This window comes from Panulirus ornatus, chromosome 51 (genome assembly GCF_036320965.1).
Source record: "Panulirus ornatus isolate Po-2019 chromosome 51, ASM3632096v1, whole genome shotgun sequence".
Taxonomy (NCBI): Eukaryota; Metazoa; Arthropoda; class Malacostraca; order Decapoda; family Palinuridae; genus Panulirus; species Panulirus ornatus.
The window spans coordinates 10,952,619-10,964,765 of NC_092274.1; the positions used below are offsets into that span (position 1 = coordinate 10,952,619).

General features: G+C 47.7%; 1 long non-coding RNA gene across 3 annotated transcripts in view; it reads left to right on the forward strand.

Moving 5' to 3' along the window:
- Positions 1-3,822: 3,822 nt before the first annotated feature.
- The window catches only part of LOC139764929 (uncharacterized), a 66,274-nt gene continuing 57,949 nt past the window's right edge, over positions 3,823-12,147 (forward strand). For 2 of the 3 annotated variants that reach the window (XR_011716497.1, XR_011716521.1), the window contains exon 1: positions 4,707-4,987. This is a non-coding gene — a long non-coding RNA (uncharacterized lncRNA). Of the gene's footprint in view, positions 3,924-4,706; positions 4,988-12,147 lie in introns of those variants that run through there. The other variant, XR_011716498.1, reaches the window with a different exon arrangement.

Consider the following 12,147-nt stretch of genomic DNA (forward strand, 5'->3'; position numbering starts at 1 on the left):
TCGTTTAGCAATTTGGACTTACCGAATGTTAGAATGATCAGGGGGTTGTACGTCGCTCGCCCTCAATAATTTTCGTAATAGATCGAGCAGCGATCACTTCCTCGTGTGTAAGTTCCTTCACTGTGTCATCCTCACATCAGGTCATAAGATGACTCCTCTGGTCTCCGGAATGGAAGCCACAGCTTCATATGGACGGAACTTTCTCAGCTTAAGTAAGTCTACAACTTGGTTTGATAATCAACTTTAACAAGAAGGTCACCACCACTAGTTGTACCATTTCCACATCACCAACCCGGCTGGTGAGGAAGGGTTGAACCGGTCGCATGTATCATGATTACGTAGTGAGTGCTGGTCCCACTATGTATCATGATTACGTAGTGAGTGCTGGTCCCACTATGTATCATGATTACCTAGTGAGTGCTGGTCCCACTATGTATCATGATTACCTAGTGAGTGCTGGTCCCACTATGTATCATGATTACCTAGTGAGTGCTGGTCCCACTATGTATCATGATTACCTAGTGAGTGCTGGTCCCACTATGTATCATGATTACGTAGTGAGTGCTGGTCCCACTATGTATCATGATTACGTAGTGAGTGCTGGTCCCACTATGTATCATGATTACGTAGTGAGTGCTGGTCCCACTATGTATCATGATTACGTAGTGAGTGCTGGTCCCACTATGTATCATGATTACGTAGTGAGTGCTGGTCCCACTATGTATCATGATTACGTAGTGAGTGTTGGTCCCACTATGTATCATGATTACGTAGTGAGTGCTGGTCCCACTACGTATCATGATTACGTAGTGAGTGCTGGTCCCACTATGTATCATGATTACGTAGTGAGTGCTGGTCCCAGTATGTATCATGATTACGTAGTGAGTGCTGGTCCCACTATGTATCATGATTACGTAGTGAGTGCTGGTCCCACTATGTATCATGATTACGTAGTGAGTGCTGGTCCCACTATGTATCATGATTACGTAGTGAGTGCTGGTCCCACTATGTATCATGATTACCTAGTGAGTGCTGGTCCCACTATGTATCATGATTACCTAGTGAGTGCTGGTCCCACTATGTATCATGATTACGTAGTGAGTGCTGGTCCCAGTATGTATCATGATTACGTAGTGAGTGCTGGTCCTACTATGTATCATGATTACGTAGTGAGTGCTGGTCCCACTATGTATCATGATTACGTAGTGAGTGCTGGTCCCACTATGTATCATGATTACCTAGTGAGTGCTGGTCCCACTATGTATCATGATTACCTAGTGAGTGCTGGTCCCACTATGTATCATGATTACCTAGTGAGTGCTGGTCCCACTATGTATCATGATTACGTAGTGAGTGCTGGTCCCACTATGTATCATGATTATGTAGTGAGTTCTGGTCCCACTATGTATCATGATTACGTAGTGAGTGCTGGTCCCACTATGTATCATGATTACGTAGTGAGTGCTGGTCCCACTATGTATCATGATTACGTAGTGAGTGCTGGTCCCACTACGTATCATGATTACGTAGTGAGTGCTGGTCCCACTATGTATCATGATTACGTAGTGAGTGCTGGTCCCACTATGTATCATGATTACGTAGTGAGTGCTGGTCCCACTACGTATCATGATTACGTAGTGAGTGCTGGTCCCACTATGTATCATGATTACGTAGTGAGTGCTGGTCCCACTATGTATCATGATTACGTAGTGAGTGCTGGTCCCACTACGTATCATGATTACGTAGTGAGTGCTGGTCCCACTATGTATCATGATTACGTAGTGAGTGCTGGTCCCACTATGTATCATGATTACGTAGTGAGTGCTGGTCCCACTATGTATCATGATTACGTAGTGAGTGCTGGTCCCACTATGTATCATGATTACGTAGTGAGTGCTGGTCCCACTACGTATCATGATTACGTAGTGAGTGCTGGTCCCACTATGTATCATGATTACGTAGTGAGTGCTGGTCCCACTATGTATCATGATTACGTAGTGAGTGCTGGTCCCACTATGTATCATGATTACGTAGTGAGTGCTGGTCCCACTATGTATCATGATTACGTAGTGAGTGCTGGTCCCACTATGTATCATGATTACGTAGTGAGTGCTGGTCCCACTATGTATCATGATTACGTAGTGAGTGCTGGTCCCACTATGTATCATGATTACGTAGTGAGTGCTGGTCCCACTATGTATCATGATTACGTAGTGAGTGCTGGTCCCACTATGTATCATGATTACGTAGTGAGTGCTGGTCCCACTATGTATCATGATTACCTAGTGAGTGCTGGTCCCACTATGTATCATGATTACGTAGTGAGTGCTGGTCCCACTATGTATCATGATTACGTAGTGAGTGCTGGTCCCACTATGTATCATGATTACGTAGTGAGTGCTGGTCCCACTATGTATCATGATTACGTAGTGAGTTCTGGTCCCACTATGTATCATGATTACGTAGTGAGTGCTGGTCCCACTATGTATCATGATTACGTAGTGAGTGCTGGTCCCACTATGTATCATGATTACGTAGTGAGTGCTGGTCCCACTATGTATCATGATTACGTAGTGAGTGCTGGTCCCACTATGTATCATGATTACGTAGTGAGTGCTGGTCCCACTATGTATCATGATTACGTAGTGAGTGCTGGTCCCACTATGTATCATGATTACGTAGTGAGTGCTGGTCCCACTATGTATCATGATTACGTAGTGAGTGCTGGTCCCACTATGTATCATGATTACGTAGCGAGTGCTGGTCCCACTATGTATCATGATTACGTAGTGAGTGCTGGTCCCACTATGTATCATGATTACGTAGTGAGTGCTGGTCCCACTATGTATCATGATTACGTAGTGAGTGCTGGTCCCAGTATTTTAATACATTTCATTTGACTTGTTTGGAACCTTTGGTATTTGATCCGTGTAATGTATGTGTAGTGAGCTACATCACACATGTAGGAGGAGGTTTGTGTGTATTAAAGATTATCTTCATACCACACACTCTGGCGGTCGCTGTAAGTAACTTGGTTATAAGTCGTCAGAAGCTCCTGCTCGTAGTGAAGCTTTAATAAGATCAGTTGAGCCAGCCATTGTAGTTGTAGTTAGGGATTCTAAATTAGATTTTGAAGAAGTACAAAATGTATTATTTGAATTAGCGAATCTGATCAATTGTTATGAAACTAAGTGATGATGTTGAGATGATCTCTTGATAGATAAGGCTAATAACAGTGCCGATAGCTTCAGTAAAGGTGCAGTGGAATAATTGCAAAGATTGACTCAAGTTTATGGATCGAATTGTCAATAGTTTTTGGAAGAAATGGCAGCGAGATTATCTTCATATCTTAACTGTAAGACAAAAATGGCGGGTTGGTAGAAGGAATGTCTGTGTTGGTGACAATTTTTCTGCAGAACAAGGATGTAGTTAGATTACAATGGAAACTTGCTCAAGTGATGTCCGTAGAGACGAGTACAAAGTGAAGAGAGAGAGACGTCCCTATACGTTATCAAGTTCAACGGTCAAGAAGTCCTTTGCGTAGTAAGATGTGTGAAGAACTTGATTGTGCTGCTGCCATCACAAGATAGTGTTCAAGTTAGGCTTGGGAGTTGTATCGTCAGAGACGACAATGTGCAATTTCAAATTTGGCGGGAGTTTGATTGGTGCAGTATACTGCGGGAGGTTCTTTTTTCATTTGGTAATACTATATGTGTTCATCAAAATTGTATATCATAAACCCTGTGTTAATCTGTATTTGATTCAAACTTGTATTACTGATGGACATGTTGTAATATTAACAAATTATATCTGGGGAACTGGCGGGTATGTTGTTATTGTTATGGTTGGTGATGACTCTTACCTCACTGGTGTAGCAACCGTTACTGCTACCTGACCACCTGCACCTTGTACACTGAACACAGGTACGTAGCAACCGTTACTGCTACCTGACCACCTGCACCTTGTACACTGAACACAGGTACGTAGCAACCGTTACTGCTACCTGACCACCTGCACCTTGTACACTGAACACAGGTACGTAGCAACCGTTACTGCTACCTGACCACCTGCACCTTGTACACTGAACACAGGTACGTAGCAACCGTTACTGCTACCTGACCACCTGCACCTTGTACACTGAACACAGGTACGTAGCAACCGTTACTGCTACCTGACCACCTGCACCTTGTACACTGAACACAGGTACGTAGCAACCGTTACTGCTACCTGACCACCTGCACCTTGTACACTGAACACAGGTACGTAGCAACCGTTACTGCTACCTGACCACCTGCACCTTGTACACTGAACACAGGTACGTAGCAACCGTTACTGCTACCTGACCACCTGCACCTTGTACACTGAACACAGGTACGTAGCAACCGTTACTGCTACCTGACCACCTGCACCTTGTACACTGAACACAGGTACGTAGCAACCGTTACTGCTACCTGACCACCTGCACCTTCTACACTGAACACAGGTACGTAGCAACCGTTACTGCTACCTGACCACCTGCACCTTGTACACTGAACACAGGTACGTAGCAACCGTTACTGCTACCTGACCACCTGCACCTTCTACACTGAACACAGGTACGTAGCAACCGTTACTGCTACCTGACCACCTGCACCTTGTACACTGAACACAGGTACGTAGCAACCGTTACTGCTACCTGACCACCTGCACCTTGTACACTGAACACAGGTACGTAGCAACCGTTACTGCTACCTGACCACCTGCACCTTGTACACTGAACACAGGTACGTAGCAACCGTTACTGCTACCTGACCACCTGCACCTTGTACACTGAACACAGGTACGTAGCAACCGTTACTGCTACCTGACCACCTGCACCTTGTACACTGAACACAGGTACGTAGCAACCGTTACTGCTACCTGACCACCTGCACCTTCTACACTGAACACAGGTACGTAGCAACCGTTACTGCTACCTGACCACCTGCACCTTGTACACTGAACACAGGTATGTTGAATTATAATGTTTTGATCCTATAGTAATTACTGCTGTCAATATTACGAGTATAAGCTGAGTTAAGTGTGCCGGTCACCTGGTCATCATCGTGGTACCAGGTCTGGTCACCTGGTCATCATCGTGGTATCAGGTCTGGTCACCAGGTCATCGTCGTGGTACCAGGTCTGGTCACCTGATCATCATCGTGGTACAAGATCTGGTCACCTGGTCATCATCATTTTATCGTCATCGTGGCACTAGACCAGGTCAACTGATCATCATCGTGGTACCAGGTTTGGTCACCTGGTCGTCGTCGTGGTACCAGGCCTGGTCACCTAGTCAGCATCGTGGTACCAGGCCTGGTCACCTAGTCATCATCGTGGTACCAGTCTTGGTCACCTGGTCATCATCGTGGTACCAGGTCTGGTCACCTGGTCGTCATCGTGGTACCAGGTTTGGTCACCTGGTCGTCATCGAGATACTAAGTCTGGTCACCTGGTCATCATCATGGTACCAGGCCTGGTCACCTGATCGTCATCGTGGTACTAGGCTTGATCATCATCATGGTACAAGGTCTGTTCACCTAAGCGTAATCATGGTACCAGGTCTGGTCACCTGGTCGTCATCGTGGTACCAGGTCTGGTCACCTGGTCGTCATCGTGGAACCAGGTCTGGTCACCTGGTCGTCATCGTGGGACCAGGTCTGGTCACCTGGTCGTCATCGTGGAACCAGGTCTGGTCACCTGGTCGTCATCGTGGGACCAGGTCTGGTTATCTGATCATCATCGTGGTACTAGGTCTGGTCATCAGGTCGTCATCGTGGTACCAGGTCTGGTCACCTGGTCGTCATCGTGGAACCAGGTCTGGTCACCTGGTCGTCATCGTGGGACCAGGTCTGGTCACCTGGTCGTCATCGTGGAACCAGGTCTGGTCACCTGGTCGTCATCGTGGGACCAGGTCTGGTTATCTGATCATCATCGTGGTACTAGGTCTGGTCATCAGGTCGTCATCGTGGTACCAGGTCTGGATAGCATTTGCACTGTGATCATTTGTCTATGTGTGATGTGCTACATGACTACATGTTATGTACTGTGATGTGCTACATGACTACATGTTATGTACTGTGATGTGCTACATGACTACATGTTATGTACTGTGATGTGCTGTATGATTACATGTTATGTACTGTGATGTGCTACATGACTACATGTTATGTACTGTGATGTGCTACATGACTACATGTTATGTACTGTGATGTGCTGTATGATTACATGTTATGTACTGTGATGTGCTACATGACTACATGTTATGTACTGTGATGTGCTACATGACTACATGTTATGTACTGTGATGTGCTACATGACTACATGTTATGTACTGTGATGTGCTACATGACTACATGTTATGTACTGTGATGTGCTGTATGATTACATGTTATGTACTGTGATGTGCTACATGACTACATGTTATGTACTGTGATGTGCTACATGATTACATGTTATGTACTGTGATGTGCTACATGACTACATGTTATGTACTGTGATGTGCTACATGACTACATGTTATGTACTGTGATGTGCTGTATGATTACATGTTATGTACTGTGATGTGCTACATGACTACATGTTATGTACTGTGATGTGCTACATGATTACATGTTATGTACTGTGATGTGCTACATGACTACATGTTATGTACTAGTGATGTGCTGTATGATTACATGTTATGTACTGTGATGTGCTACATGACTACATGTTATGTACTGTGATGTGCTACATGACTAATGTTATGTACTGTGATGTGCTACATGACTACATGTTATGTACTGTGATGTGCTACATGACTACATGTTATGTACTGTGATGTGCTACATGACTACATGTTATGTACTGTGATGTGCTGTAAGATTACATGTTATGTACTGTGATGTGCTACATGACTACATGTTATGTACTGTGATGTCTGTATGATTACATGTTATGTACTGTGATGTTCTACATGACTACATGTTATGTACTGTGATGTGCTACATGACTACATGTTATGTACTGTGATGTGCTGTATGATTACATGTTATGTACTGTGATGTGCTACATGATTACATGTTATGTACTGTGATGTGCTACATGACTACATGTTATGTACTGTGATGTGCTGTATGATTACATGTTATGTACTGTGATGTGCTACATGACTACATGTTATGTACTGTGATGTGCTACATGATTACATGTTATGTACTGTGATGTGCTACATGACTACATGTTATGTACTGTGATGTGCTACATGATTACATGTTATGTACTGTGATGTGCTACATGACTACATGTTATGTACTGTGATGTGCTGTATGATTACATGTTATGTACTGTGATGTGCTACATGACTACATGTTATGTACTGTGATGTGCTGTATGATTACATGTTATGTACTGTGATGTGCTACATGACTACATGTTATGTACTGTGATGTGCTGTATGATTACATGTTATGTACTGTGATGTGCTACATGACTACATGTTATGTACTGTGATGTGCTGTATGATTACATGTTATGTACTGTGATGTGCTACATGACTACATGTTATGTACTGTGATGTGCTACATGATTACATGTTATGTACTGTGATGTGCTACATGACTACATGTTATGTACTGTGATGTGCTACATGATTACATGTTATGTACTGTGATGTGCTACATGACTACATGTTATGTACTGTGATGTGCTGTATGATTACATGTTATGTACTGTGATGTGCTACATGACTACATGTTATGTACTGTGATGTGCTACATGACTACATGTTATGTACTGTGATGTGCTACATGACTACATGTTATGTACTGTGATGTGCTGTATGATTACATGTTATGTACTGTGATGTGCTACATGATTACATGTTATGTACTGTGATGTGCTACATGACTACATGTTATGTACTGTGATGTGCTACATGATTACATGTTATGTACTGTGATGTGCTACATGACTACATGTTATGTACTGTGATGTGCTACATGATTACATGTTATGTACTGTGATGTGCTACATGACTACATGTTATGTACTGTGATGTGCTACATGACTACATGTTATGTACTGTGATGTGCTGTATGATTACATGTTATGTACTGTGATGTGCTACATGATTACATGTTATGTACTGTGATGTGCTACATGACTACATGATTCGTACTGTGATGTGCTACATGATTACATGTATGTACTGTGATGTGCTACATGACTACATGTTATGTACTGTGATGTGCTACATGATTACATGTTATGTACTGTGATGTGCTACATGACTACATGTTATGTACTGTGATGTGCTACATGATTACATGTTATGTACTGTGATGTGCTACATGACTACATGTTATGTACTGTGATGTGCTACATGACTACATGTTATGTACTGTGATGTGCTACATGACTACGTATTATGTATTGTGATGTGATCCATCCCATCTTGTCATCTGGCACATCTTACCCTCTCTTTCTGGCTTATCCTACCCTTGCCGTCAGGCCCAGCCCACCCTCGTCTTCAGGCCCAGCCCACTCTTGCCATATCGCCCAGCTCACCCTCGCCTTCACTCCCAGCCCACCCTCGATTTCAATTCCATCCCAACCTCGCTTTCTGGCCCATCCCACCCTCGCCCTCAGGCCAAACACCCTTGACTTCTGGCCCATTCCACTTTTGCTTTCAGACCCATCCCACCATCGCCTGGCTCATCCCACCCTCGCCTTCAGGCCCATCCCACCTTCTAATTTTGACCCATCCCAGCCTCGCTTTCAATCCCAGCATACCCTCGCCTTCACATCCATTCCACACACCTTCAGGAGCATTCCACCTTCTCCTTCAGGCCCATTCCACCCTCGGCTTCAGGCCCAGCTCACCCTCGCCTTCAGGCTCATCCCATGCTCGCTTTCAGGTCCAGCTCACCATAGCCTTGTGGCCCATCCCGCCATCACCTTCAGGCCCATCCTACCATCGTCTTCTGAGCCATTCCACCCTCAGCTTCATACCCAGCCCAACTTCGCGGTCGAGCCCACCCACCCTCGCCTTCAAGCCCATCCCACCATAATTTTCTGCTCCATCCCACCCTCACCTTCACGCCCAACCCACCTTGACCTTAAGGCCCTTCCTACTCTCGCCTTCCAGTCCAGCCCACCATCGTCTTTAGGCCAACCCATCCTCACCTTTTGGCCCATCTCACTCTCCCCTTCAGGCCTATTATACCCTCGCCTTCAAGCCCAGCTCACCCTCGCCTTCAGGCCCAGCCTAGCCTCAGCATTTGGATGAGCCCACCCTCGCCTTCAGGTCCCTCCCACCTTCGATTTCAAGCCCAACTCAACCTCGCCTTCTGGTCCATCCCATCCTCGCCTTCAAACCTAGCTCACCCTTCCATTCTGGCCTATCCCACTTTCGCCTTCAGACGCATCCCTACATTACCTTTTTGCCCATCCCACCCTTGCCTTCAGACACATCCTCTTTTCTAATTCTGGCTGTCTCAGCCATTCTTTCTGGCCCAGCTCACCTTCGACTTCAGGACCATCCCATCCTCTACTTCTGGCCCATCCCACGCTCGATATCAAGCCCAACTCACACTTGCCTTCTGGCCCATACCACCCTCGCCTTCAAGCCCATCCCACCATAATTTTCTGCTCCATCCCACCCTCACCTTCACGCCCAACCCACCTTGACCTTAAGGCCCTTCCTACTCTCGCCTTCCAGTCCAGCCCACCATCGTCTTTAGGCCAACCCATCCTCACCTTTTGGCCCATCTCACTCTCCCCTTCAGGCCTATTATACCCTCGCCTTCAAGCCCAGCTCACCCTCGCCTTCAGGCCCAGCCTAGCCTCAGCATTTGGATGAGCCCACCCTCGCCTTCAGGTCCCTCCCACCTTCGATTTCAAGCCCAACTCAACCTCGCCTTCTGGTCCATCCCATCCTCGCCTTCAAACCTAGCTCACCCTTCCATTCTGGCCTATCCCACTTTCGCCTTCAGACGCATCCCTACATTACCTTTTTGCCCATCCCACCCTTGCCTTCAGACACATCCTCTTTTCTAATTCTGGCTGTCTCAGCCATTCTTTCTGGCCCAGCTCACCTTCGACTTCAGGACCATCCCATCCTCTACTTCTGGCCCATCCCACGCTCGATATCAAGCCCAACTCACACTTGCCTTCTGGCCCATACCACCCTCGCCTTCACGCCCTTCCCGTCATCGCCTTCAAGCCCATCATACCCTTGCTTTATGGCCCATCATACCTTCGCCTTCAGGCCCATCTCATGTTCGATTTTAGGCCCAGGTCACCCTTGCCTTCCGTCCCATCCTACCCTCACCTTCAGACCCATCCTACCATCGCCTTCAGGCCCAGCCCGCCCTCGCCGTCAAGCCCATCCCACCTTCTTCAGGCCTCTCCCATCATCATCACCTGCCCCATACCACCCTCTCCTTCAAACCTATCCCATCTTTAACTTTAGGCCAATTCCACTCACATTTTGGCCCATCTTGCCCTCGCCTTCAGGCCCATCCCACCCTCACCTTCAGGCCCATCCCACCCCCGCCTTCAGGCCCATCCCACCCTCACCTTCAGGCTCATTCCACCCTCGCCTTCAGGCGCGTTCCACCCTTGTTTTCAGGCCCAGCATAACCTCGACTTCTGAGCCATCCCACCCTTGCCTTCGGACTCAGGTCATCCTAACCTTTTGGCCCATGCAACCCTGGCCTTTAGGCCCATCCTAACCTTGCCTTCTGGCCCAACCCACCTTAGCCTTCAGGCCAAGCTCACACTCGCCTTCTAGCCCAGCCCACTTTCGCCTTCAAACCAATCTTTCCATCACCTTCTGGCACATACCACCCCCGCCTTCAGGCCCATCTCACTTTTTACTTCTAGCCCATCCCAGCCTCGCCTTTAGGCCAATTCCACCGCTCGATTACAGGCCCAAATCAACCTCGCATTCTGGCCTGTACCACTCTCGCCTTCACGCCCTTCTCACCATTACCTTCTGGCCCATCCTACCCTTGCCTTATGGCCCAGCATACCGACGCTTTCAGGCCCAGACCACCCATGCCTTCACGCCCATTACCCCAGCAGTCTTTTGATCTACTCCACACTCAGGTCCAGCTCACTCTCTCCTTCAGGCCCGTTACACCTTCGCCTTCAAGCCCAGCTCACCCTCACCTTCAGCCCCATTCCATGCTTATTTTCAGGCCCATTCTGCCCTTACCGCCAAGCCCAATCCATCATCGCCTTTTGGCACATCCCACCATCGCCTTCAAGCCCAGCCCACCCTCACCTTGAGGCCCATTCCACCCTCGTCTTCAAGCCCATCCCACCCTTGCCTTCAGGTCAAGCTCACCCTTGCCCTGTGGCCCATCCCACTATCGCCTTCTGGCCCAGTCCAATTTCGCCTTCAGATCCATCCCAACATCGCCTTCTTGCCCATCTTACCCTCGCCCCCCCCAGGCCCATCCCAGCCTCGCCTTCAATCCCAGCTCACTTTCGCCTTCAGGCCCATTCCACCCTCTCCTTCAGGCCCATTCCATCCTCTCCTTTAGGCCCATTCAACCTTCGCCTTCAGCCCCATTCCACCCTCGCCTTCAGGCCCAGCTCACCCTCTCCTTCAGGCCCAGCTCACCCTCGCCTTCATGTCCAATGCATCCTCACCTTCAGGCCTAGCTGACCCTCGCCCTCAGGCCCATCCCACACTCGATTTCAGGCCCAACTCACCCTCGCCTTCTGGCCCATCCCTCCTGCCATCGCCTTCTGGCCGACCCCACCCTTGTCATATAGCCCATCATACCCACGCTTTCAAGCTCAGATCACTCCCCTCTTCACTGCCATTCCAACAAGCGACTTCTGGCCCATCCCATCCTCACAACCCCATCCTACCATCGCTTTCTGACCAATCCCACCCTCGCCTTCAAGCTCTTTCCACTATAACCTTCTGCCCCGTATCACCCTCACCTTTACGGCCAGCCTACCCTCACAATTAGGCCCATCTCACCCTCGCCCTCAAGTCCATCTCACCATCATCTTCAGGCCAATCCCGCCCAGACCTTTTGGCCCATCCCACCCTTGCCTTCAGGCCCAGAACTCCCTTGCCTTCAAGCCCACCTCACCCTCGCTCTCAAGCCTAGCCCACCCTCGCCGTCT